Source organism: Maylandia zebra, linkage group LG13 (assembly GCF_041146795.1).
Source record: "Maylandia zebra isolate NMK-2024a linkage group LG13, Mzebra_GT3a, whole genome shotgun sequence".
Classification (NCBI taxonomy): Eukaryota; Metazoa; Chordata; class Actinopteri; order Cichliformes; family Cichlidae; genus Maylandia; species Maylandia zebra.
This window is the reverse complement of record NC_135179.1, coordinates 1873442-1898439: the sequence shown is the minus strand read 5'-3', so window position 1 is coordinate 1898439 and position 24998 is coordinate 1873442. Positions and strand designations below refer to the sequence as shown.

The 24998-nt window shown below is 44.4% G+C and overlaps 1 protein-coding gene and 1 long non-coding RNA gene across 6 annotated transcripts in view; one reads left to right on the top strand and one right to left on the bottom strand.

Annotated features, from left to right (window-relative positions):
• ninl (ninein-like) overlaps positions 1–980 on the bottom strand; it is a 28195-nt gene extending 27215 nt beyond the window's left edge. Inside the window, exon 1 of one of the 5 annotated variants that reach the window (XM_076891374.1) lies at positions 813–980. The gene's annotated coding sequence lies outside the window, so the exon portion shown is untranslated. The remainder of the gene's footprint in view (positions 1–812) is intronic. The other 4 variants (XM_076891372.1, XM_076891373.1, XM_076891378.1 and 1 more) reach the window with 4 other exon arrangements.
• Positions 981–13080: 12100 nt separating this feature from the next.
• Positions 13081–24710, top strand: LOC143421739 (uncharacterized). Its single transcript, XR_013101299.1, has 2 exons — positions 13081–18996; positions 23339–24710. It is a non-coding gene; the product is annotated as an uncharacterized LOC143421739 (long non-coding RNA).
• Positions 24711–24998: the final 288 nt, after the last annotated feature.

The window sequence follows — 24998 nt, the reverse complement described above, 5'->3', positions numbered from 1 at the left end:
CCTTTGTGGACATGCTGAAGTGGACCTTTAACTTTGTGGCCTGTGTGTGATCACCTGGCTTGGCGCTGTTATCAGTCTGCATCCACAGACACCTGCTGATCAGTTCTCACTAACATCCAGTCAACATCCTAGAATTTCACTGCAGACCCAACCTGGAGCCCGTTCTTCTTGGAGGCCCCATTAGTACAGTAACCTCACAGCAGCCATGTCATTGGTCAGATGATGTCATTAAAACGGCTGAGGATCTCCTCTGTCACACCAGCCCTCTACACGTCCTCCTTCTCCACCTCCTCTGAGCACCTCCTCTTTTCCTCCTGCCAGTGTGTTATCATTGATCATAAGCTCTGTGGTGATCCTCCAAAGTTAAATTCAGCTCGTATTTGATATTCTTGTATTCGATTAGTTATCAACACCCTGATCAGTGCAGCTGCTGTTGTGTTTTGTGCTACAACAGTGGACAATGAAGTTGTTTTGAAAGCGACACAGGTGTGAGATACCCGAGCAGGAGTTTAACGTCAGCTACGGTCAATGTAAACACGAACGTTTCCGGAAACCCCCTCGGCTCTGTCCGGAGACTCTCGCGAGCTGAAGAAGCTTCACCATGGGAACAGAGTCGCGAGCCGCGGGAACAAAAGCCAAAGAGCCAAAAAAAAGTACAAATAAATCAATAAAACACCGAAAAACTTTTTTTTTCACCCCTTTAAACTCCCGCTTCTAACGGAGAGTCTCCCCGGTAACCAGCTCACGTTAACATTAACCAGATGAAGTTAACGGTAACCGTGAGTCCGGACGGGTCGGTAGGTCAGTCTTACCGCGGGAAAAGTTCTCCTCCTCCGGTCAAACTTCACGTTTCCTCCATGAACGGCCTCCCGGAGCTCCGCCGTTAAGCCGCTGAGCACAAGTTACCGGAGCCGCAACACCGACACACCGAGCACCCCGAAAACCACACACAGGGGTATTTCCGCTCCGCCTTCACAATAAAACACAGCGACGGTGCGGCATTTTACCGGCAGCGGAACCTTTCAAAATAAAACACAAACAAACAAGAAATAATAAGATAAGTTTAAAACTGTGAATTACAAATACTCAAACATAATAAATAAGAGGAAATAACAGGTAAATGCACACATCAGTGTACCCCACCTGATTGATGTCACACCTGATCAGCCTCAGGAGCAGCTCTGAAACTAAACGTTACAACAACGCCCTCTGACCTGAACGACTCTTTTAAAGAAGCTGCTGGAGCACCAGAGTCCTGAACACTCAGTGACTGGACTGACACACACACACACACACACACACACACACACACGCACACACACACACACACACACACACACACACACACCAAGTTACTTTTGCACAATACTCGGCGTTTTGCACATTTCCATTTTTTGCACATGGCACTTTACGTGGTCCTGTGTGTGTTATATGTCACGTGTAGCACCAGGGTCATTTCACCCTGGTGCTACAATAAAAGCCACTTGACTTGATGCAGTGACGAACTAAAGTCTGCTTCTGAAGTTCAGACCTTTTAAACTACAGCGGCTGTCCCGTCCTCAGGGAGAACCCATCATAGCTCATCACACCGAGTGTGGACATCGTGATGGTTTTTTTGGCTCCAAACTTTTGTTTCAATCATTTCAAAGTGTTTTTGTTTTGTTTTTTTCTGTGAGGAAGAAATTCTCATTTTATTTTGAAAGAATCACCACAGGTAAATATTCCAAGAATATTTTTGATGATGAGAGATGAGATGATGAGATAGCCTTTATGTGTCAGTTGCAGGTCTTTTGCCCACAACCGAGATGTCAGACCTTGCCGACCGTACATACAATACACAAACATCACATTGGGGAGACAGGTCAGGCCAGGTAGCAGGAAAAAAACATTGAAATGTGTAACACAGAAGGATAATACAGGAATGCACAGATATCAACACACCATAGCACAATAAACACAGACAGCAACATGGGAAAGAGTCCCAGTGTGTACATCTGATCTGGGACCACTGCAATCTTCGACTGCACCTCCAGCTGACCTGATGTCCACATCATGGGGGAGGTAAGCGTTGGAGGTGGCGTTGGATCCGGGGTAGGGAGGGTGATGCTTCAGTGAGTGCTTATCAGTATCAGTACATGTATGTGTGTGCGTGTCCATAGTTCAGCTGAGACAGTGTCCTTCACCCTGCCAGGCTAAGTAAACAGTCTTCCAGCCAACCCAGGTGGCCTTGTACACAGCAAAATCTCCAGCGTTAAATTAACACTAGAGAGTGTCTATATGGGTCCACACCTCTGAGTGTTAAATACAACACTGTTGAGTGTTAAATTAACACTTTTGACAGTGTTATATGTTTAAAAGTAACCTAGTCAGTTTTGAAGATTAACAATGGCTAACACTGAGCAGTGCTGGTTTTCTAACACTGGAAAATAACTCAAAATGTTAGAAATATTCCAGTGTTAGAAAACCAGCACTGCTCAGTGTTAGTCTTTGTTACTCTTCAAAACTGACTAGGTTACTTTTAAACATATAACACTGTCAAAAGTGTTAATTTAACACTGGAGATTTTGCTGTGTAGGGAATGGGAAGAACAGACTCAACACAGTCGTTATCAGGGTGTTGTTGTTCAGCTCCAGCCTTGAGCCCACAGCTGGCGCCGAAGGGGTAAATGGTAAATGGCCTGTATTTGTATAGCGCTTTTACTAGTCCCACTAGGGACCCCAAAGCGCTTTACACACCCAGTCATCCACCCATTCACTCTCACATTCACACACTGGTGGAGGCAGCTACAGTTGTAGCCACAGCTGCCTTGGGCCGCACTGACAGAAGCGAGGCTGCCATATCGGCCCTTCTGGCCAACACCAGTAGGCGGTAGGTGAAGCGTCTTGCCCAAGGACACAACGACCGAGACTGTCCGAGCTGGGGCTTGAACCGGCAACCTTCACCTTGTAACCTTCCGATTACAAGGCGAACTCCCAACTCTTGAGCCATGATCGCCCAAGAGGGTAGCCGGATTATGATGTAGATTTGTCTTTTGCAGCAACTCAGGAGAATTTCAAAGCTGTTCTTTAACACTCCAACACTGGTCTCTCAATCTCCCGTTGGAGAACTGCGAGCTTCCCCACGATGGTATCAAACTTGCTGGTGTTGTCATTCTTTTGCTCAGAGAGCCGATTCTGCGAACTCACGACTGCAGTCAGCTGTTCCACGATGTAATCCAACTTTCGCTCAAAAGTGTTATCATTTATCTGCAGTTTATAAACACAAAATAACGTCATATTCTTTGATTTTTTGAAAAGAAGAAGAAACAAAACATAGTCAAATTAAAATTGTCTTAATCTGATCAATGAGCAGCAGAAATAAAAGGAGCGAGTTATTTACATTTAAATCCATATTTTGAGATCAACATGCTGGTAAACATGAAATGTTCAGAGTTTTTGTTTTAGGTCATTAAATGAATCCTCCTGAGGAAAGAGATGAGAGCCTCTTCTCTCCATCAGACAGTAAATATGTCAGGAAGCTGTAACAACAACACAAAGCAAGACAGTTTCATTGACGGTGACGTTTAATTCTCCACCCGCACCACATTATTACTTACTGAGAACTGCTTTAACGCGTAGTCGAGCAGGTGTACCTAATGAAGTGTTTGGTGAGTGTAATCCCTGTTTGTGTGCTGGTTTTGTGTGTCAGTGACAGTCTGCAGGGAGATTCAGTGAGGAGAGAAGAGCACATGAAACAGCCTAAAGGAAGTCCTCAGTAAACGAGAGCAGCGCTCTTCCTCAGCAGCTTCTTGTTTTGTTTTTTTAAACTATTTTAGAGCAGAAATCTGTGAGTCCTGAAAACACTTTGAACTGAGTTTGTATTAAATAACCTGTTTAAATAAACTTTAACTATTTTCCAGCTTTTATTTTGAATAACAAACCCGCTTCCGGTTTGATTAAAAACGGTGCAGTGTGGAGTTGAACCGCTGGGGGGCGCTAACACAGCATATATTTGGATCCTTTCCTGAAGTAAAAGAACAAAGAATAGAAAATCCTGTTCAAAGATTTAAAAAGAATAATTTAACGATGACTTCAGTTCAGTAATGAGTCTGTAATTGTTCCCATCACAGTTACTGTAGCTGAGACATCAGGTGATCTTTGTCCACATCTGTGTGACGTGCTGTGAGAGAGCAATCGATATTTTATTTCTATAGCACATTTAAAAAGGACAGTATGCATCAAAGTGCTTCACACAAGGTAGCAAAGCAGATCACAACAAAGGCAACAAAAACATTAAAAAAAATTATAGTTACAGTTACTGTGACAGTTACAGTTACATAGCACAACTGCAGACCAGGTGGAGGTCCAAACTAATTTGCTTCAAAAGCTAGAACAGGTGAGTTTTTACTGGAGATGGCACGATACCACGTTTTTATGTCCGATATCGATACCGTAAATTTGGAAATCTGCCGATACCGATGTGAATCCGATATAGTGTGTTGTTAATCAATAAAACTGTTTTTTTAATATCTTGCTGTTTTTGTATAAGTTCATACTCAAGTTAAAAAACATAACAAAACACTAAAGCTATTCTGTTATACCTGTATGCAAAAAATACACTGCACCCAAATATTTCATAGTTCAGCAAAACTGATCAATCTAATAAACTTAAACCTGCACCATCCTTCTGGTATTTTAAAGATTAAGCAACCTGACTAATAGGGGTGCAAACTCCCAGCAATAAATAAATAAATAAATAAATAAAAATAAGGAACCACCCCCCACCTCATGATGCTTAATCAACACAATCAACTATAATTTGATGCAGTGGGGGAAAAAAAACATAGAAATCAATTATTTTTCAAGAATAATTAAATAGATTCAACATCTTTCTTCTACAGAACTGCAGACTGCACAGATGGTTCCCAAAGGAAAAAGTACTATAGCTTACTAGGGTATATTAGACTTAACAGTTACTATATACAGTAATGGACTTCTATATATTTTTCATCAGAATAAAACTTTGGGTGTCAGATTCAGATAATTATTTATTAAAAGCTCGACATTTTAAATGAGAATAAGAAAGAAAAGTATGTCTTTGTGCCCCCTTTTCCCTGTTCATGCCCTATCGGCCCCCCTGGCTAAACTTTGCTAGATCCGCCCCTGCACAGTTACCAGCGTCAGCTACGTAGAAAAAGATCCTGGTGTAGAAAGTAATATTAAATAAATTCTAACAACAGCTGATCAAGCTTAAACGTGCTGCTGTTGTTCAGCCGCTGGTTTCCTCTTTCTGGTGCAAAGTGGGCCAAAAACAAACCAGAGAGACGATCAGCTGATCATTGATCAGTTTCAAGATTGAAGTAGCAGCAGGAGAGAGAGAGAGAGAGAGAGGCGGTCGCTCCATAGGTTGTTAAGCTTAACGCAGGAATGCTTTACAGACATTCAGAGATGAACTTACACACTTGCTTTACTTCTCTCGGGGAAAACTTCCTCGGAGTTTGGTAGCGAGGCTACAAATACGCACAGCCGCTCTATCACGTGAGCACACTGCTCCGATGTGCTACAGTTATGAGCCGAGTTGCGCCGTGTTGCAAGTTTTGTGAGGTGGTTTTGTGATATTTAATGGATCGATTACATTTTTTATTTCTCTCTGATATCCGATCCTGTAATTTACGTCAGTATCAGACCGACACCGATACGTAATATCAGATCGGTCCATCTCTAGTTTTTACCTGTGATTTAAACGATTAAATGGAATCTGACATGCGGACATCGATAGGAAGATTATTCCAGAGACTGGGTGCGACGATTGCAAATGCTCGGTCCCCTCTAGTGTTTCGTTGGGGAGCAGACAGTTTTCAAAGACGTTCATAAAAACTATAAATGAATGAATCAAGGTAAACAGGTGCACATTCGATACACACCTGTGAAATAACTGATATAAACTGGAGGTGGCGCAGTGGTTAGCACTGTCGCCTCACCATAAGAAGGGTTTGAATCCAGCTGCTGGCTGAACACACTCATCAGGTTAACTGGTGATTCTAAGCTTGTCGCTGGTGTGCCGCCCCTCACCCTATGACAGCTGAGTTAGGCTCCACCTCCCCGTGACCCTGACTGGGGAAGAGGTTGGATGGAATGATGGTGAAGATATGAAGGAGACTCTGAGGGCAGAGATCAATCAATCTTTATTTATATGTGCTACATCTTTTCATACAAAGATGTAGCACAAAGTGCTTTACATGGTTAAAAGCAGCCCACCCCTGTGAGGGTCTGTGGGCAGGGTCTGTGAGGTCTGTGGGGTCTGTGGGCAGGGTCTGTGGGCAGGGTCTGTGAGGTCTGTGGGGTCTGTGGGCAGGGTCTGTGGGCAGGGTCTGTGGGGTCTGTGGGGTCTGTGAGGTCTGTGAGGTCTGTGGGCAGGGTCTGTGGGCAGGGTCTGTGAGGTCTGTGGGCAGGGTCTGTGGGGTCTGTGGGCAGGGTCAGTGGGGTCTGTGGGCACTGTCTGTGAGGTCTGTGGGGTCTGTGGGCAGGGTCTGTGAGGTCTGTGGGCAGGGTCTGTGGGGTCTGTGAGGTCTGTGGGGTCTGTGGGCAGGGTCTGTGAGGTCTGTGGGCAGGGTCTGTGAGGTCTGTGGGGTCTGTGGGGTCTGTGGGCACTGTCTGTGAGGTCTGTGGGGTCTGTGGGCAGGGTCTGTGAGGTCTGTGGGCAGGGTCTGTGGGGTCTGTGAGGTCTGTGGGGTCTGTGGGCACTGTCTGTGAGGTCTGTGGGGTCTGTGGGCAGGGTCTGTGAGGTCTGTGGGCAGGGTCTGTGGGGTCTGTGGGGTCTGTGGGCACTGTCTGTGAGGTCTGTGGGGTCTGTGGGCAGGGTCTGTGAGGTCTGTGGGCAGGGTCTGTGGGGTCTGTGAGGTCTGTGGGGTCTGTGGGCACTGTCTGTGAGGTCTGTGGGGTCTGTGGGCAGGGTCTGTGAGGTCTGTGGGCAGGGTCTGTGAGGTCTGTGGGGTCTGTGGGCAGGGTCTGTGGGGTCTGTGGGCAGGGTCAGTGGGGTCTGTGGGCACTGTCTGTGAGGTCTGTGGGGTCTGTGGGCAGGGTCAGTGGGGTCTGTGGGGTCTTTGGGCACTGTCTGTGAGGTCTGTGGGGTCTGTGGGCACGGTCTGTGGGGTCTGTGGGCAGGGTCTGTGGGCAGGGTCTGTGGGCACGGTCTGTGAGGTCTGTGGGCAGGGTCTGTGGGTAGGGTCTGTGAGGTCTGTGGGGTCTGTGGGCACGGTCTGTGGGGTCTGTGGGCAGGGTCTGTGGGCACGGTCTGTGAGGTCTGTGGGCAGGGTCTGTGGGCAGGGTCTGTGAGGTCTGTGGGCAGGGTCTGTGAGGTCTGTGGGGTCTGTGGGGTCTGTGGGCACTGTCTGTGAGGTCTGTGGGGTCTGTGGGCAGGGTCAGTGGGGTCTGTGGGGTCTTTGGGCACTGTCTGTGAGGCCTGTGGGGTCTGTGGGCACGGTCTGTGGGGTCTGTGGGCAGGGTCTGTGGGCAGGGTCTGTGGGCACGGTCTGTGAGGTCTGTGGGCAGGGTCTGTGGGTAGGGTCTGTGAGGTCTGTGGGGTCTGTGGGCACGGTCTGTGGGGTCTGTGGGCAGGGTCTGTGGGCAGGGTCTGTGGGCACGGTCTGTGAGGTCTGTGGGCAGGGTCTGTGGGCAGGGTCTGTGAGGTCTGTGGGCAGGGTCTGTGAGGTCTGTGGGGTCTGTGGGGTCTGTGGGCACTGTCTGTGAGGTCTGTGGGGTCTGTGGGCACGGTCTGTGGGGTCTGTGGGCAGGGTCTGTGGGCACTGTCTGTGAGGTCTGTGGGGTCTGTGGGCACGGTCTGTGAGGTCTGTGGGGTCTGTGGGCACGGTCTGTGGGGTCTGTGGGCAGGGTCTGTGGGCAGGGTCTGTGGGCACGGTCTGTGAGGTCTGTGGGCAGGGTCTGTGGGCAGGGTCTGTGGGGTCTGTGGGCACGGTCTGTGGGTAGGGTCTGTGAGGTCTGTGGGCAGGGTCTGTGGGGTCTGTGGGGTCTGTGGGGTCTGTGGGCACTGTCTGTGAGGTCTGTGGGGTCTGTGGGCAGGGTCTGTGAGGTCTGTGGGCAGGGTCTGTGAGGTCTGTGGGGATGTGTGACTCTGATTTCACTCAGATTTTGTTCCAAAGTCAAAAATGTTTCTCGCACTGTGTTTTAGTTTGACTTCAGCTGAGCTGGAAGAACAAAACCACAGAAGAAGACGATGTCTGCTCCTGCACAGGTGGGTCAGACTTACACAGGTAGACGTGCACAGGCGAGGCGAGGAGTCCATGAAGACCTCATCGCATGCTGAGATATGTTTTTGCTCTGAGGACATGGTTGAACAGGCTCCACCCACCTGATTTCCTACTCTCCATCTTTTATCTACAGTCTGTGGCTGCGTGGCAGCGTGTAACTGGGAGCAGCTAATCATTTCTTTTTTTTTTTTTTTTTTTTTTTTTTAAAAATGACATCAGAAACAGCAGTATGCGACATTACGTGATGGCAGAGCTTCAGTTCATCCTTTGTCATTTTTTTTTTTTTTTTTTTTTTTTTTTTTTTTAATAAATAGGACAGGGGGAATGAATGAGAGAGAGAGGGGGAGAGAAAGAAAGAAAACCCAAGGGGAGAAGAGACGGTGAGAAGGGGGGGGAAGAGAGACAAAAAAAAAAAAAAACTCCTGGGTCACCTGTATGGAGAAAAAACAAACAAACAAACAAACAAACAAACAAACAGAGGAGACAGCAAACAACAAAGAGCAACATAATAATAGAGAAAACAAAGCACCATCACAATAAACTAGCTAGTCATAGATATCAGTATTTACTAAGTAATAAACGATATTGTGCAGCACGCAAGATAGACAGCGCACAGTGTGCTTTGAGGCAGCAGCCAAGAAAGCTTTAGTCCGCGTCTGTGAATACCCATGTGTGCATACCTGTGTGGATCAGCATGCTTGCATTCCAAAGGTTTCTCCATGTAATGATCTGCTAGGGAGTGTGGGGGGGCCACAGCCCCATCCTCCAGGGTGTGAAGCGGGTATGGAGGAGATCAAAACTCCAGACATCCAGAGGCCCCCAGAACACAAGAGACCATGGAAGACCAACAGAGGGGCAGCCGCGCCACTGTTCCAGTAAGAGCTGAGGAGAGTCCCAGATGAGGGCTCACTCAGCAGCCGCGGAGCAGAAGCCAGGGGGGGTTGCAGTGACGCGCCCGTGAGCTCCGCCGGCCCCCAGCTGCGCCTGAGTGACCGAGCCCTAGGCCGAGAGGCCGGGGGCACCCCACCTCCAAAGGGGCCCGAGCGAGCCCCAGGCCCCAGGCCCCGACAAGCGGCCGCCAAGGAGTGAGCCGGTGTGTACTAATCATTTCTTGTGTTTCTTTAGACTGGTAATGACCTCTGACCCCGAGGTCTCTCATGTTAGAGTCTTTGACCTGTTTGGTGACCTGTGATGTGCAGCAGGCTCCTCCTTCGGGGTGACAGTGATCTGAGTTTGCAGTGAGCACCTCCTCTGACCTTTCCCCGTCAGCCGAGTTTCAGCACGAGGCAGAGAGCGACTCTTTCACACACTTAGAGAACAGCGACATGAAGTCGTGCTGAGTCACAGCAGGTCAGCAGCTCTGCCTTCACCACCACGCCCTCTCCTACATGTATGCTGTATAACTGTGACAGTATGATTGTGCAGGCTGGAGCGTTAGCCTCTCTCTGGTGTATTTGAGCAGAGTTCAGCAGGTAAATGAAATCATTTGAATTACGAGCTGTGTTATAAAGTGTTTCTGAACATTGTAGAAAAGAAGAAACTTTGGTGGATGTTTCATAAAACCAGATTTTGTAACCCTCACCTCAGGAACAAACAGAGCTGCACTGATCAGGGCTGGAAGGTTTACCCACAATGCACTTTGTGGCGTTTTGACCAGTGAAAGAGTTTATTCAGACTGTGACGGATCCATGACGCTGCGGTTACAGACCAACAGCAGACCCTGTGTTCACGCAGAGATTTCTGAAGAAGGATTAAAAACACTGAGAAATCTGGATCCAAGTGCGCGCTGCAGAGCCGCCGCAGGTCCTGTTTGACCACATTCACTGATGATGATGTCACATAAGCCATGTGTGGCACTGGTTTTAGATCAGGTCTGCACAGTAAACGTTCCAGCACTTAAATGAGGTTTATGACGGTGAGAAGAAGAAGAACCGATCCCCCTCCCCTCTCCATGAAAGGTGACTGTGTGGAGAGGGTGTCCTCCTCTAAGTTCCTCGGCACCCACATATCTGAGGACCGATCTTGGTCCACAAACACATGAGCCCTGGTGAAGAAAGCCCAGCAGCGCCTCCATTTCCTGAGGGTCCTGAGATGGAACAGGCTGCAGACTGACCTCCGTGCCATGCCGCTATGGAGAGTGTGCTGGTGCACGCCATCCCTGTGCGGTACGCTGGTTGCACAACAGCCGATAAGAAGAGACTCCAGACAGTCATCAGAACTGAGACTCACATTTACTACATACAATAATGGATTTCTATACATTTTACACCAGATAAAAACTTTGGTTGTAAGATTCAGATAATTATTTAATAACAGACATTTTAAATGAGAATAAGAAAGTATTTCTTTGTGCCCCCCTCTCCCTGTTAATGCCCTACCTGCCCCCCTGGCAACACTTTGCTAGACCCGCCCCTGCACAGTTACCAGCTGTCAGCTGCTTAGAAAAGGATCCTGGTGTTATTTGTCTCTCAGAAACAGTTCATAACTTCAACTCATCCATGTGACCTAAAAGGTAAACCTGTTTCTCCATCACAGCTCTGATGATCCAGTAAGGACATCTCCTGGTTTCATCTTCATGTTTCCCTCTCACCACATATCCAAACCGACATCATGACCAGCAGCTTTACAGCTGTGGCTCCAGCAAACATCAGCTGATACTAGAAATTAATATTAAATAAATTCTAACAACAGCTGATCAATCTCTTATGTAACAACTGAAAATAAAATAAAATAAATAAACAATAAAAACAAAGGTCAATCAAATGGACCAATACAGCAAGGCTGGGATGGTCCACTGGGTGTAGTAAATCCGTTGGGCATCTTTCTTTGCCTTCAAACAATAATTCTGATGGCAAAAGAACCAAACGGGACAGGCGGAAAAAAATAAATGCTAACAACAGCTTATCAAGCTTAAACGTGCTGCTGTTGTTTATTCGATGGTTTCCTGTTTCTGGCGCAAAGTGGGCCAGAAACAAACAAGAGAGAAAAGCCGATCAGCTGATCATTGATCAGTTTCATGATTGGAGTAGAAACAGGAGAGGGAGGGGAGAATGAGAGGCAGCTGCAGCGTAACAACGCAGAATAACTCCGGCTTTGTGTCTTTGTTCCATTCTAGCTGAAGTCTGAGACAAATCACGTTCCTCAATATGGAACTTTAAAGTTCGACCTCCTCGGCTGTAATTGGTCCAGCCCAGAGTCCATCATGACCAATTGGCCAATCCACCCCCTTTCATTGTTTACACCTTTTCAACAAAAACAAACAAAAAACACGATGAAAACGAAGAATCAGCATCGGCCCGTCCAGCTGTGGGGTCTTCACAGGAACATTGGTTAGCACGGCTGCCTCGCAGCAAGAAAGTCCTGCTTCCATCACCTGCCAGGCCTCTGTGTGGAGCGGACATGCGGGTTCATGTGTGTGTGGGCAGTTCGAGGGCTTCGGCGTGAATGTCTCTGTGTGTAGCTGGGATAGGCTTATCCCCCGGTGTCCGAACTGTGCCTGGTATGGCCTCATGAGTGCTTCTGTATGTAACAGTGCTGCACTGGGTTAGAGTCACACCTTTGCCTTCATGAGTGCTACCCGAGTAGATACAGGGCCGATACTGCTGAGACCAGTACCGAAATTTTAACCTATAAAGGCAGCGTATGTACGGCAGAGCAGTTTGTCGTCATTTATGACATGAATCATCATTAATATGCAAATTCTGAACATGTTGTAATGATTGTTACAAAAACACGTGTTCTACGCTCTGAACCAAGAAGAACCAACGCTCCTGTCAGTGTGTATCGACCTGACACCAGTGTTGGTATCAGTACTGGGAATATTTGGATGGAGCTGCTGCAGGTGCAGGTGTCGCGCTGTAAGCATGCTTATTTTAACATGTGCGTCGGGACGGACTCACTGCTGCCTCTGCTGGACATCAGCGGAGCTGTAGCTTTCATGTGGCCTGTGAGGACATCTCTGGCTCAGAGCCATGAATAAATCAAAGGGCCTTAAAAGAAAATAATGATCATCTGTCAGTGCGCCCCAGGGTGGCTGTGGCTACAATGTAGCTGCCATCACCAGTGTGTGAATGTGTGGATATGTAAAGCGCTTTGGGTCCTTAGGGACTAGTGAAGCGCTATACAAATACAGACTGTTAGGTATTTTAGTACCACGGTTAGCATTTACAGAAGATTGTTTTATACAGAAAAGAGTTGCTCAATAAGGCCCATCTACTAGTTGTTTTTCTCTTTCTCTGTGACCCAAGAATTAATGTGAGACTCACAAGCTGGTACCTCAAGGTCGAAAACACCACAGAGATGAGACCACTTCCTTACTCCCATCCTCCCTTTTTCTTTATCTCCTGGAAAAGGCTCGTTAAAGGCTAGGTGGTTTGTTTCAGAATTCACTAATGAAAGAACTCTGTATTCTATGTCTAGGAGTGTATTTTGCTGGGATGATCATAAATTGTAGCTGAGCTGATAAACTACACACAGGATACTTCTTTGCTCACAAGGCAGGAAGACGTTTCCTTATTTGGTCTGTACCGGTTTGAACTGGGAAAGCTGACACACGAACCTTTTTTCATCTATATAAACTGCTGTGTATCAAATAAACCTTTGAGTCGATTTGGGAAGACAACCTGAAGCAGTCTGTGTTTCCTTGTTCTCCCAAGCTGCTCCCGGCGCTGTAACTAACCCAGCTGAACGGCATACCTGAGTGTTACTTTAAATAATTAGGAATCTTAGAAGGAAAGGACAGAACTCTGCTTATCGCTCACGCCACGGAGGAAACCCGGGACGGCAATTTCCTTCAATTTTGGTGTCAGAAGTGGGATCCCTGACAGAAGGTAAATATGCGTCTTTCATATTTATATAAAGACCTATTATACCTCTCTCAGTGATTGATCCATAAAGAAACGGGATATGCTGACGAAGTTTCACTTAGTGATCCAGAGAGATACACTGACGACTTCCTCAGTCCCCGAATAAAGTAAATTAACCCTTGTGTGGTGTTGGTGGACACAGGAAGTTGCCTGTTGTCTTGAATATTTTAATTTTGTTTAAAAAAATAATAATAATTAATTGTTTAATTAAACGTACGTTAAAAAGTGAGAAGTTGCTCACTCAGAAAAAGTGACACAGAAAGTTGCCTGTTGTCTTAAATACTTCTCGTTAAGTGAGAAGTTGCTCATCAAAGAGTGACACAGGGAGTTGCCTGTTATCTTGAAACGTACGTTAAAAAGTGAGAAGTTGCTCACTCACAGAAAGCTAGTAAATAATTAAATTTAATTTTGTTAAAAAAAAAAAAAAAAAAACGAAAGAAAACTGAAAACGGGTCTCACAGACCCGATTACCATACAAGGGTTAAAAGCAGTAAATTAAAAGCAGAAAGACACAGGAAGTTGCCTGTTGTTTTACGAGAAGTTGCTCGTTAAGCGAGAAGTTGCTCGCTAAGTGAGAGTTGCTCACACAAACAAAAATTGCTAGCAATAAATTTAAAGTGACCTCAGCTGTGCCGCAGCGAAAATACTAACCTAAATCCTCCTAGCGTGTAAACCCCTCTGGAAATCACTGAACATGGGTCAGAATAATTCAAAGACCACAGACAGGTCCGATAAAAAAATCTAAAGTACCTGTAAAACCAAAAATTAATAAAATACAAAATAAAGTCTCAAATAACGGCTCAGTATAACTCCCATTTCCGGTTACGTGTAACCTACGTCCGCGAATCGGTGAAGACGTCCATGATCACGTATCCAGAACATGCGGGAGTGCTTATGTGACTGACTTTGTTTACAACTTAAGAAGTTCAATGCATTCTAATTTCTTTTCGGAGCCTTATCCCGAACGATTATCGCCAGAAAACAGGTCAGTAGAAATGTTGAATATCATTTGTGATAAGAAAAGTAGTCTGCTTAAAAAGTCCTGTAGAAAATATATGATAGAATGCCGCGACGTGATGCATCAAATGTTACCGCTATGGACAAAAGGAGGGTAAATAATGACAAAGTCGCCGATTTCTTTAAGAATCTAAAGAAATTCCTGCTAACAATGTCCAGAGACAAAAGTGACTTAAATGCAGTAACTATGTGTAAACAGAAGCCTGATGAATCCATCCTAGTATTCATAAAACGCTTTATGCACTGTTGGACAAGCTAGAGGTGCAAATTCAGCTCAGTTTTCCAGCAGCCGCAGACACCCAAGGCAAAAATGAATTTGTGTATTTCATTTAACATAAAGGGTGAAATGTTTGCTGACACTGATAACAGCTTATGTTTTCTCTGCCCTATGTACCGACATGATGGAGAAGGAACATCCTCTGTGTCAGCTGGACCCTCAGCAGAGAATGAACTCAACATCCTTTTTGTCCGGTACTCTATGTCACACACTGTGCCAAAAAAAAAAAAAACGTGTACAGACGCCACTAACAGGTAATCCCATATCTGGGAGCCACACTTTTGTTTCTCTCACACTGTTCAACAACATGATAACTGCTCACACAAGTGAAGGTCAAACAGTGATTTTGTCACATAACTCAGACATAGTTTATGACATAACTACACCATGTCGTCACATAGATCTAACCTACCCTATCCACTGTACTATTTCTGCAGTTACATTGCCAGCTGAATACCAGAATATGACATTATGGTCAAAAAGTGATAATGATATAGGATTTATTGACTGCATACCTTATCACGCACAGCTAAAAAAAAACAAAAAGCGAGTATATGTCAGGCAATGTCCCCTTTCCACGGAAAAAGCCGCAGCTCTAGATGTCATCATAGGAGATTTATTGACTACAGGAGCAATAAAGCCCACACTCCTGTCAATCCTGTGCCAAAGCCTAACAAACCTGGCGTATGGCGTTTCATACAAGACTTAAGGCAAATTAATGCAGTCAACATTCCTCTGCCACCTCTCGTTTCAGATGTTCACAGCATATTGACATGCATTGCATACACACTTTACCGTGGTGGATTTATGCTCCGCTCCTTTTTCTCAGTCATGAAGACACACAGCCGTTATTTGCATTCACACATAGAAATAAGCAGTACACTTGGACTCGTTTGCCCCAAGGCATGATAGACAGCTCTGCTGCTTTCTCAATGGTGCTTCACTCCTCCAGGGCTGCACCCTGATCCACATGTGGATGACCTCCTCCTCTGTGCTGAAAGTGAAAAACTATGTCAAACTGCTACACACATGCTTCTCCAGCACCTCCAAAAGACTGGCCACAAAGCATCAGCAAAGAAAATGCAGTACTGTCAGACTTCTGTTCAATATTTGGGATTCACACTGTCTCACGGAAAACGTTCCATGACTGCAGACAGGGTCAAAGCTGTGACCTCTGTCCCTCGGCCCACTACACAGAAGGAAATGTTGTCCTTCCTGGGCATGGTGAACTATTGCAGACAGTGCATACCAGACTGTTCTTTTCATGACCACATTCTGCGTGACTGTTGTAAAAAAGACAAGCCTCCTCGAATACTGTGATCCACAGAAATGACTGCCTCTTTCAATGCATTACAGGGAGTGCTGACCTCCGCCACTCAAAGGTGCTGCCTGAATTGTTCAGGAATGCCGGCCTGCCTGAGGGCAGTAGCAGCTTGCTCTATCATGATAAGGGACTGCGAGAAGTTTACACTCTCACATGACACTATTCTATACACCAATCACCAGGTCACGACCATTCTAGCAAACATAACTAAACAACATATGCAAATCTCACATTTATTGATCCTATGCTGTGTTCTTCTGACCGACAGGATGGCTCAGACAAGCTTGATGATCATGACTGCATGACACGTATACAGGAATCCACAGCACCATGTCCAGATTTAGAGCAAACACCTATCTCAGACTCAGCCACGGTTTATGTGGACGGGTCCTGTTCAAGGCCGAGAGACAACTCATTTCTTTGTGGCTATTCAGTGGTAACAGTGCCTGACATCATACTAGAGGCTCACTCATTACCATTTCACTCAGCACAAAAAGCAGAGCTCATGGCTTTAATACGCGCCTGTGAGCTACATTTGGATAAGCATGTGACGATTTACACAGACAGCCGCTATGCATTTGGCGTTGTGCATGACTTTGGCACATTGTGGAGACAGAGAGGATTTAGATCTGCTGATGGAAAATAAATTGCTAAATTCTGATTTTGTTCAAAGACTTTTTCAGGCTATACAGCTACCATCGGCCGTTGCAGTTGTAAAAACGAAAGGACACAGTACAGCTGACACAGACGAAGCAACAGGTAATGCCTTAGCAGACGTGACAGCCAAGGCTGCAGCTGCATCACAGCTCCCACCTCGACAGGAAGTATTATCTGTGCCCCTACAGCTGCCACTTGTTACACTCCCAGACTATTTAGACACAAATGTTGATTTAAAATTCATACAAGAGCAAGCCTCTGCATGTGATTACACCTATTGGGAGAATAATGACTGTACCTTAGATGACAGAGATGGCCTATACAAAATCTTAAGGGTTTGATTGCCCTCCCATATTCCCTGATGCCAGTCCTTGCCCGACATTTTCACTGTGTGAGTCATGTCGGACAAAGAGGGGTAATAGGGGCAATAAAATCAAGATTTGTAATTGAGAAAACATCACATGCAGTAAAAAGCATATTAGCAACCTGTCTAACATGTGCGCGAACTAATGTAGGTAGCTCAAAAGCGAAACATCAGCATTTACCACAACCAGATTTTCCATTTCATACATTACAAATTGATTTTACACAAATGCCAGCACAAGGAAGCATCAAGTACTTACTGGTAATAGTGGATCAATTTAGTAAATGAGTAGAAGCTTACCCAACCTCAAAAGAAACTGCAGAAGTAGTCTGTCAAAAGTTGAGCAATGAAATAATACCCAGATTCGGAATACCTCACCAGATTAACAGTGATAGAGGACCTTCATTCACATTAGAAGTAATTCAAAAGTGTGCTAAAACTTTAATGACCTGGGTCAAATTACTTACTCAAGTCCTGTGTGAGATTAGAATGACTCAATCTGCAGTAACCAAATTATCTCCATTTGAAATAAGACTATTTCCAAGACCATGGTCAGCTTCCAGAGGGGCACCGCTAGTAGAAGGTGATGTATATTGCATTGTCCACTGATGTTCACAACCTGGTAGAAAAACTGAATAATAACTATCAGAAAGTTTGTCTCTCTCAGCTTTTCCCCTCCACAGTTCCACCAGTGGAGACAAGGAGATGCATGTTGGAGAAGCCACTAAAACCAAGGACTCTCTGGGAGGCCGCGCGTGTTCCAGCCCCCAGACTGTACTGGCAGTGACGAAGAACCAGCATCCTCACAGACGGACAACCTCAGTGGATTCATGCCAGCAGGGTTAAGACCAGCCCAATCGGACCATCTCAGGCGTCGGATCAAGTAGATGACATCTCCGGCGAGCCAGCGCCCGGAACTAGAGCAAATAAACACACGGGTAGATGACATCTCAGGCGAGCCAGCGCCCGGATCCAGTGCACACACACAATCACTGATTAACACACAACGTCTGAAAGAACAACAACAAGGTACTCAAACATCCAGCAGGAACAGAAAGCCAAAAGTACCACATGATGTCTAACCTGATAAAGCCAGACTCATTCCATCCTGATAATGGAGAAAATGAAATGCCCATTGTCATCATACGACGCTTATTCTGTGTCTCTCGAACCTGGGACCAGGCCAGAAGACGACTGAAGAACTGTCTTTTTTATATATTTAGGTTATTAATCATATCTACTGCATTAACCTTAGGATTTTTATTTACTATTTCATATTGTAAAGTGCAACCCTGTTCACATTTCTGCAAGCCACATTTTCAATGATAACCAGTATAGCTACTAGTACAGCTACTTCAATGTATTTGCAATTGGCACAAATTGACCCAGATTATGTGTCAGATGTTACCAATGATGTTCCTGATGTGTATATTGAACATTAGGTTGTGAACTATTACATTTTATGATTTGCTTTTTATATTATGTTATTACATTTGTGATTTTTCCTTTCTATTTGAGTTATTATTTTTAAAAAATAATAAAAGAGGGGAACTGTTAGGTATTTTAGTACCACGGTTAGCATTTACAGAAGATTGTTTTATACAGAAAAGAGTTACTCAATAAGGCCCATCTACTAGTTGTTTTTCTCTTTCTCTGTGACCCAAGAATTAATGTGAGACTCACAAGCTGGTACCTCAAGGTCGAAAACACCACAGAGATGAGACCACTTCCTTACTCCCATCCTCCCTTTTTCTTTATCTCCTGGAAAAGGCTCGTTAAAGGCTAGGTGGTTTGTTTCAGAATTCACTGATGAAAGAACTCTGTATTCTATGTCTAGGAGTGTATTTTGCTGGGATGATCATAAATTGTAGCTGAGCTGATAAACTACACACAGGATACTTCTTTGCTCACAAGGCAGGAAGACGTTTCCTTATTTGGTCTGTACCGGTTTGAACTGGGAAAGCTGACACACGAACCTTTTTTCATCTATATAAACTGCTGTGTATCAAATAAACCTTTGAGTCGATTTGGGAAGACAACCTGAAGCAGTCTGTGTTTCCTTGTTCTCCCAAGCTGCTCCCGGCGCTGTAACTAACCCAGCTGAACGGCATACCTGAGTGTTACTTTAAATAATTAGGAATCTTAGAAGGAAAGGACAGAACTCTGCTTATCGCTCACGCCACGGAGGAAACCCGGGACGGCAATTTCCTTCAATTTTGGTGTCAGAAGTGGGATCCCTGACAGAAGGTAAATATGCGTCTTTCATATTTATATAAAGACCTATTATACCTCTCTCAGTGATTGATCCATAAAGAAACGGGATATGCTGACGAAGTTTCACTTAGTGATCCAGAGAGATACACTGACGACTTCCTCAGTCCCCGAATAAAGTAAATTAACCCTTGTGTGGTGTTGGTGGACACAGGAAGTTGCCTGTTGTCTTGAATATTTTAATTTTGTTTAAAAAAATAATAATAATTAATTGTTTAATTAAACGTACGTTAAAAAGTGAGAAGTTGCTCACTCAGAAAAAGTGACACAGAAAGTTGCCTGTTGTCTTAAATACTTCTCGTTAAGTGAGAAGTTGCTCATCAAAGAGTGACACAGGGAGTTGCCTGTTATCTTGAAACGTACGTTAAAAAGTGAGAAGTTGCTCACTCACAGAAAGCTAGTAAATAATTAAATTTAATTTTGTTAAAAAAAAAAAAAAAAAAACGAAAGAAAACTGAAAACGGGTCTCACAGACCCGATTACCATACAAGGGTTAAAAGCAGTAAATTAAAAGCAGAAAGACACAGGAAGTTGCCTGTTGTTTTACGAGAAGTTGCTCGTTAAGCGAGAAGTTGCTCGCTAAGTGAGAGTTGCTCACACAAACAAAAATTGCTAGCAATAAATTTAAAGTGACCTCAGCTGTGCCGCAGCGAAAATACTAACCTAAATCCTCCTAGCGTGTAAACCCCTCTGGAAATCACTGAACATGGGTCAGAATAATTCAAAGACCACAGACAGGTCCGATAAAAAAATCTAAAGTACCTGTAAAACCAAAAATTAATAAAATACAAAATAAAGTCTCAAATAACGGCTCAGTATAACTCCCATTTCCGGTTACGTGTAACCTACGTCCGCGAATCGGTGAAGACGTCCATGATCACGTATCCAGAACATGCGGGAGTGCTTATGTGACTGACTTTGTTTACAACTTAAGAAGTTCAATGCATTCTAATTTCTTTTCGGAGCCTTATCCCGAACGATTATCGCCAGAAAACAGGTCAGTAGAAATGTTGAATATCATTTGTGATAAGAAAAGTAGTCTGCTTAAAAAGTCCTGTAGAAAATATATGATAGAATGCCGCGACGTGATGCATCAAATGTTACCGCTATGGACAAAAGGAGGGTAAATAATGACAAAGTCGCCGATTTCTTTAAGAATCTAAAGAAATTCCTGCTAACAATGTCCAGAGACAAAAGTGACTTAAATGCAGTAACTATGTGTAAACAGAAGCCTGATGAATCCATCCTAGTATTCATAAAACGCTTTATGCACTGTTGGACAAGCTAGAGGTGCAAATTCAGCTCAGTTTTCCAGCAGCCGCAGACACCCAAGGCAAAAATGAATTTGTGTATTTCATTTAACATAAAGGGTGAAATGTTTGCTGACACTGATAACAGCTTATGTTTTCTCTGCCCTATGTACCGACATGATGGAGAAGGAACATCCTCTGTGTCAGCTGGACCCTCAGCAGAGAATGAACTCAACATCCTTTTTGTCCGGTACTCTATGTCACACACTGTGCCAAAAAAAAAAAAAACGTGTACAGACGCCACTAACAGGTAATCCCATATCTGGGAGCCACACTTTTGTTTCTCTCACACTGTTCAACAACATGATAACTGCTCACACAAGTGAAGGTCAAACAGTGATTTTGTCACATAACTCAGACATAGTTTATGACATAACTACACCATGTCGTCACATAGATCTAACCTACCCTATCCACTGTACTATTTCTGCAGTTACATTGCCAGCTGAATACCAGAATATGACATTATGGTCAAAAAGTGATAATGATATAGGATTTATTGACTGCATACCTTATCACGCACAGCTAAAAAAAAACAAAAAGCGAGTATATGTCAGGCAATGTCCCCTTTCCACGGAAAAAGCCGCAGCTCTAGATGTCATCATAGGAGATTTATTGACTACAGGAGCAATAAAGCCCACACTCCTGTCAATCCTGTGCCAAAGCCTAACAAACCTGGCGTATGGCGTTTCATACAAGACTTAAGGCAAATTAATGCAGTCAACATTCCTCTGCCACCTCTCGTTTCAGATGTTCACAGCATATTGACATGCATTGCATACACACTTTACCGTGGTGGATTTATGCTCCGCTCCTTTTTCTCAGTCATGAAGACACACAGCCGTTATTTGCATTCACACATAGAAATAAGCAGTACACTTGGACTCGTTTGCCCCAAGGCATGATAGACAGCTCTGCTGCTTTCTCAATGGTGCTTCACTCCTCCAGGGCTGCACCCTGATCCACATGTGGATGACCTCCTCCTCTGTGCTGAAAGTGAAAAACTATGTCAAACTGCTACACACATGCTTCTCCAGCACCTCCAAAAGACTGGCCACAAAGCATCAGCAAAGAAAATGCAGTACTGTCAGACTTCTGTTCAATATTTGGGATTCACACTGTCTCACGGAAAACGTTCCATGACTGCAGACAGGGTCAAAGCTGTGACCTCTGTCCCTCGGCCCACTACACAGAAGGAAATGTTGTCCTTCCTGGGCATGGTGAACTATTGCAGACAGTGCATACCAGACTGTTCTTTTCATGACCACATTCTGCGTGACTGTTGTAAAAAAGACAAGCCTCCTCGAATACTGTGATCCACAGAAATGACTGCCTCTTTCAATGCATTACAGGGAGTGCTGACCTCCGCCACTCAAAGGTGCTGCCTGAATTGTTCAGGAATGCCGGCCTGCCTGAGGGCAGTAGCAGCTTGCTCTATCATGATAAGGGACTGCGAGAAGTTTACACTCTCACATGACACTATTCTATACACCAATCACCAGGTCACGACCATTCTAGCAAACATAACTAAACAACATATGCAAATCTCACATTTATTGATCCTATGCTGTGTTCTTCTGACCGACAGGATGGCTCAGACAAGCTTGATGATCATGACTGCATGACACGTATACAGGAATCCACAGCACCATGTCCAGATTTAGAGCAAACACCTATCTCAGACTCAGCCACGGTTTATGTGGACGGGTCCTGTTCAAGGCCGAGAGACAACTCATTTCTTTGTGGCTATTCAGTGGTAACAGTGCCTGACATCATACTAGAGGCTCACTCATTACCATTTCACTCAGCACAAAAAGCAGAGCTCATGGCTTTAATACGCGCCTGTGAGCTACATTTGGATAAGCATGTGACGATTTACACAGACAGCCGCTATGCATTTGGCGTTGTGCATGACTTTGGCACATTGTGGAGACAGAGAGGATTTAGATCTGCTGATGGAAAATAAATTGCTAAATTCTGATTTTGTTCAAAGACTTTTTCAGGCTATACAGCTACCATCGGCCGTTGCAGTTGTAAAAACGAAAGGACACAGTACAGCTGACACAGACGAAGCAACAGGTAATGCCTTAGCAGACGTGACAGCCAAGGCTGCAGCTGCATCACAGCTCCCACCTCGACAGGAAGTATTATCTGTGCCCCTACAGCTGCCACTTGTTACACTCCCAGACTATTTAGACACAAATGTTGATTTAAAATTCATACAAGAGCAAGCCTCTGCATGTGATTACACCTATTGGGAGAATAATGACTGTACCTTAGATGACAGAGATGGCCTATACAAAATCTTAAGGGTTTGATTGCCCTCCCATATTCCCTGATGCCAGTCCTTGCCCGACATTTTCACTGTGTGAGTCATGTCGGACAAAGAGGGGTAATAGGGGCAATAAAATCAAGATTTGTAATTGAGAAAACATCACATGCAGTAAAAAGCATATTAGCAACCTGTCTAACATGTGCGCGAACTAATGTAGGTAGCTCAAAAGCGAAACATCAGCATTTACCACAACCAGATTTTCCATTTCATACATTACAAATTGATTTTACACAAATGCCAGCACAAGGAAGCATCAAGTACTTACTGGTAATAGTGGATCAATTTAGTAAATGAGTAGAAGCTTACCCAACCTCAAAAGAAACTGCAGAAGTAGTCTGTCAAAAGTTGAGCAATGAAATAATACCCAGATTCGGAATACCTCACCAGATTAACAGTGATAGAGGACCTTCATTCACATTAGAAGTAATTCAAAAGTGTGCTAAAACTTTAATGACCTGGGTCAAATTACTTACTCAAGTCCTGTGTGAGATTAGAATGACTCAATCTGCAGTAACCAAATTATCTCCATTTGAAATAAGACTATTTCCAAGACCATGGTCAGCTTCCAGAGGGGCACCGCTAGTAGAAGGTGATGTATATTGCATTGTCCACTGATGTTCACAACCTGGTAGAAAAACTGAATAATAACTATCAGAAAGTTTGTCTCTCTCAGCTTTTCCCCTCCACAGTTCCACCAGTGGAGACAAGGAGATGCATGTTGGAGAAGCCACTAAAACCAAGGACTCTCTGGGAGGCCGCGCGTGTTCCAGCCCCCAGACTGTACTGGCAGTGACGAAGAACCAGCATCCTCACAGACGGACAACCTCAGTGGATTCATGCCAGCAGGGTTAAGACCAGCCCAATCGGACCATCTCAGGCGTCGGATCAAGTAGATGACATCTCCGGCGAGCCAGCGCCCGGAACTAGAGCAAATAAACACACGGGTAGATGACATCTCAGGCGAGCCAGCGCCCGGATCCAGTGCACACACACAATCACTGATTAACACACAACGTCTGAAAGAACAACAACAAGGTACTCAAACATCCAGCAGGAACAGAAAGCCAAAAGTACCACATGATGTCTAACCTGATAAAGCCAGACTCATTCCATCCTGATAATGGAGAAAATGAAATGCCCATTGTCATCATACGACGCTTATTCTGTGTCTCTCGAACCTGGGACCAGGCCAGAAGACGACTGAAGAACTGTCTTTTTTATATATTTAGGTTATTAATCATATCTACTGCATTAACCTTAGGATTTTTATTTACTATTTCATATTGTAAAGTGCAACCCTGTTCACATTTCTGCAAGCCACATTTTCAATGATAACCAGTATAGCTACTAGTACAGCTACTTCAATGTATTTGCAATTGGCACAAATTGACCCAGATTATGTGTCAGATGTTACCAATGATGTTCCTGATGTGTATATTGAACATTAGGTTGTGAACTATTACATTTTATGATTTGCTTTTTATATTATGTTATTACATTTGTGATTTTTCCTTTCTATTTGAGTTATTATTTTTAAAAAATAATAAAAGAGGGGAACTGTTAGGTATTTTAGTACCACGGTTAGCATTTACAGAAGATTGTTTTATACAGAAAAGAGTTACTCAATAAGGCCCATCTACTAGTTGTTTTTCTCTTTCTCTGTGACCCAAGAATTAATGTGAGACTCACAAGCTGGTACCTCAAGGTCGAAAACACCACAGAGATGAGACCACTTCCTTACTCCCATCCTCCCTTTTTCTTTATCTCCTGGAAAAGGCTCGTTAAAGGCTAGGTGGTTTGTTTCAGAATTCACTGATGAAAGAACTCTGTATTCTATGTCTAGGAGTGTATTTTGCTGGGATGATCATAAATTGTAGCTGAGCTGATAAACTACACACAGGATACTTCTTTGCTCACAAGGCAGGAAGACGTTTCCTTATTTGGTCTGTACCGGTTTGAACTGGGAAAGCTGACACACGAACCTTTTTTCATCTATATAAACTGCTGTGTATCAAATAAACCTTTGAGTCGATTTGGGAAGACAACCTGAAGCAGTCTGTGTTTCCTTGTTCTCCCAAGCTGCTCCCGGCGCTGTAACTAACCCAGCTGAACGGCATACCTGAGTGTTACTTTAAATAATTAGGAATCTTAGAAGGAAAGGACAGAACTCTGCTTATCGCTCACGCCACGGAGGAAAACCGGGATGGCAATTTCCTTCACAGACCATTTACCATCATCTGATCGGTTTTTAAAAAATTATATTCTTTTACTCCTCACTAATAAAGTTTTACAGACCGCTCCCATCACAGGAAAACTGCTTTATCATAGGTTAA